The sequence below is a fragment of the Podarcis muralis genome, chromosome 5 (genome assembly GCF_964188315.1).
Source record: "Podarcis muralis chromosome 5, rPodMur119.hap1.1, whole genome shotgun sequence".
In the NCBI taxonomy this organism is placed as follows: Eukaryota; Metazoa; Chordata; class Lepidosauria; order Squamata; family Lacertidae; genus Podarcis; species Podarcis muralis.
The window spans coordinates 87,586,804-87,590,644 of record NC_135659.1 but is presented as its reverse complement, the minus strand read 5'-3'; the positions used below and the strand labels follow the sequence as shown (position 1 = coordinate 87,590,644).

General features: G+C 38.7%; 1 non-coding gene across 1 annotated transcript; it reads right to left on the bottom strand.

Moving 5' to 3' along the window:
- Positions 1-2,958: 2,958 nt before the first annotated feature.
- Positions 2,959-3,074, bottom strand: LOC144327891 (U5 spliceosomal RNA). Its single transcript, XR_013393066.1, has one exon. It is a non-coding gene; the product is annotated as a U5 spliceosomal RNA (small nuclear RNA).
- Between the last annotated feature and the right edge of the window lie 767 nt (positions 3,075-3,841).

The window sequence follows — 3,841 nt, the reverse complement described above, 5'->3', positions numbered from 1 at the left end:
ACTTTCATTTCCTTTTTTTTTTTAAAAAAAAATATTTTTTATTGAGTTTCTTTTCTTAAGGTCATAGACACAAGATTAAAGCAAGAAAATACTAGAAACACAAACAAAGAAAAATAATAAAAAGATTATTACAATCCAACTTTCAATAGTTTTACCAATATTCCAAATGGACTTCCCCACATCCTCACGACTCTGCGTTCTTTGCAATAAGAGTTTCAGCAATTTGTTACCTTGTTTCTTAACTTACTGTATCTTTCAGTTATTATGTTTCTAAATTCTCAATATTGTATCCCAACTTTGTACATTTAAAGTTAACATAATAAAATTGTTTCATATTTACCACCTCTTTTTTCTTGTCTTAATTTTCAGTTTACCTAATCAAGTTGCTAAAGCCAAAAATTTCCTAATCGTGCGTATTTCTTAACATTCGTACAACTTATAATGTTTTTGCAAATAGTCCTTAATTTTTTTCCAGTCCTCTTCCATTGTTTCCTCCCCCAAATCTCGGATTCTGCCAGTCATTTCAGCCAGTTCCATGTAGTCCATCAACTGCGTCTGCCACTCCTCCAGCGTGGGTAAATCTTGAGTCTTCCAGTGCTTTGCAATAAGGATTCTTGCTGCTGTGGTAGCATACATAAACAAAGTTCTATCCTTCTTTAACACCTTCTGGTCCACCATGCCCAATAGGAAGGCCTCTGGTTTCTTGGGGAAGGTATACCTACATACCTTTTTTAACTCGTTATAAATCATTTCCCAGTAGGCCTTCACTTTAGGGCAGGTCCACCAAAGATGAAAGAATGTCCCTTCTGCCTCCTTACATTTCCAACATTTATTGTCAGACAGGTGGTATATCTTGGCTAACTTGACTGGGGTCATGTACCACCGGTATGTCATTTTCATAATGTTTTCTTTCAAGGCATTACATGCCGTAAACTTCATTCCGGTGTTCCATAACCTTTCCCAGTCTTCAAACATAATGTTGTGTCCAATATCCTGTGCCCATTTTATCATGGCAGATTTGACTGTCTCATCCTGTGTATTCCATTTAAGCAGCAAGTTATACATTTTCGAAAGTGTCTTAGTTTTTGGTTCTAACAATTCCGTCTCTAATTTCGATTTTTCCACCTGGAAACCAACTTTTTTGTCCATTTTAAAAACCTCTTGGATTTGAGCATAATGTAACCAATCCCGCACCTTATTTTTTAATTTGTCTTGGCTCTGCAGCCTCCAATTGTCTCCAATTTTTTCAATTATTTCCCAGTATTTTGGCCAGTAGGCCTCCATGTTGGGTCTTTTCCTGGCCTTGGCCTCCACTGGTGATAGCCACCTCGGGGTCTTGCCCTCCAATAAGTCTTTATATTTCAACCAGACCGCAAAAATTGCTCTTCTGACAATATGGTTTTTAAATAGTTTATGAGCTTTAACCTTGTCGTACCACAAATATGCATGCCAGCCAAAAGCATTATCAAACCCTTCCAGATCCAGGACATCAGTGTTCTCCAACAGAAACCAATCCTTCAGCCAGCAGAAGGCTGCGGATTCATAATACAGCCTCAGGTCCGGCAGGGCAAACCCCCCTCTTTCTTTCGAATCAGTTAATATTTTAAACTTTATTCGGGGCTTTTTGCCCTGCCAGACAAACTTAGATATATCCTTCTGCCACTTTCCAAAACATTCCACTCTGTCCACGATCTGTAGGGCCTGAAACAAAAATAGCATTTTCGGCAATACATTCATCTTTATAGCTGCAATTCTGCCCAACAAGGAAAGTTTCAATCTTGACCAAATTTCCAAATCCTTCTTAATTTCCAACCAACATTTTTCATAATTGTCTTTAAATAAATTCAAATTTTTCGCAGTCAAATAAACCCCTAGGTATTTCACTTTTTTAACGACATTTAGTTCTGTTTCTTTCTGGAACCCCTCTGTTTCTGTAGGTGTCAAATTTTTGGCCAAAACCTTGGTCTTTTGCTTGTTCAGCTTGAATCCCGCCACCCGACCAAATTCATGAATCAGTTCTAAAACTCTTTTTGTACTAGATACTGGCTCCTGTAGTATTAAGACTAAATCGTCTGCAAAAGCTTTCAATTTATATTGTTTCACTCCGACCTCTATTCCTTGTACCAACCGGTCCTCCCTAATCATGTTCAACAGCACCTCCAGGACTGAGATAAATAAAAGAGGAGATAGAGGGCACCCCTGTCGTGTCCCTTTTTCAATTTTAAACTCCTCTGTCACCACATTGTTCACTATCAATTTAGCTTTTTGCTCTGTGTAAATTGGTTGTATTCCATTTTCAAACCCCCGTCCCACTCCCATCCCTTCCAAATTTTTCTTCATAAACATCCAAGAAATATTGTCAAAGGCTTTCTCTGCATCGATAAAAATTAACACCGCTCTCCTACTGATATTTGTTTGTAAAAGTTCCAAAATATCAATAATGTTCCTGGTGTTGTCAAACAAATGTCTACCTGGGAGAAAGCCAGCCTGGTCCTTGTGAATTACTTCATTCAAAACTTTTAAAAGTCTACTTGCCAGAATGTCTGCAAAGATTTTGTAATCCACATTTAGGAGTGAGATGGGACGGTAGTTCTTAAGTTGAGTCTTTTCAGTTTCCACCTTGGGAATCAATGTGATGAAGGCTTCTTTCCACGACTCCGGTGCCTTCTTCCCCTCCATAATCTGGTTGCATACCTCTAACAAAGGTTGTATCAAATAGTCCTTCAAAGTCTTATAATATTTGGAGGTAAGTCCATCCGGGCCTGGAGATTTGCCTAGTTGCATATTCTGAATGGCGCCTTCAATTTCCTGTTGTGTTATTTTACAGTTCAGGATTGTTCTCTTTTCCTGAGTTACTTTTGGTAGTCTGTTAGATTTTAAAAATTGGTCTATCTCGAACTCTTTCTGTGGCCCTTTTTTGTGTGTGTGTGTGTGTGTGTGTGTGTGTGTGTGTGTTTTAGCCCTGCCGAAGCAAGGCCTCAAAAAATTAGTTGAAAACTCATAAATGTTCCTCTCCACGGAAATCTTTAGTAAAAGGCGAAAGATTTATACGATCTGAAGAGAAACCAGAGTATTGAGAAAGTTTCATTTCCTGAAGGTCTGTCTGCAATTGCAGCTGAATGGGAAGCCCAACTGAGATGGGGAGGGGAGATACCATCCATTCAGTTTTACTCCTGTATCTCTCAAGGAACTACTATAAAAACATATACAGCCAAGATCTGTTCGAAGGGGAAATCTGGGCACGTGATGGGATGTGTCTCATTACAATCCATGAGATCCACCGAAGGCACTCTCTTAATGACACTGTCTATGCTAGTTTCAGACAGGAAGGGCATTCAGAGGAGAACCAGAAGCCGTCTTCTGGTGAGGGAAGTCTCTCCTACAGAGCCACAGTCCATTGGTGAGCATCTTTTAGAAATATTGTAAACTCCTCACCCCATTGTCATCATGACACAGAAAGACCTACTTGTTCGGGCTGGCCTTGGGTTATGTTTAAAAAGAATTCAGAAATTTCAGTGGATTTTAATCTGATAAAACGTTATTCTAGTTTGCTGGATTTTCCTCCTCTTTTTTTTGACTTGCGTTCAATTTTAATTTTGTGACCCATTCTGAAAAAAATCATCTGCATGGGTATTTAGATATTTCTTTCTCCTATATCTAAAGTCTTAGTTCTAGAGAGGCAACTCTTGAGATAAGCCCTGGACCAAGATCTTTTATTTAAGGAATTTCACAGTATCAGTTGGATGATGGGCGATGGTTTGATGGCACACTTGTTTGCAAGATGGATGCAGTCAAATAGATTAAGCAGCATGGTACACCAACTAGAAACAAAAACAGCAAA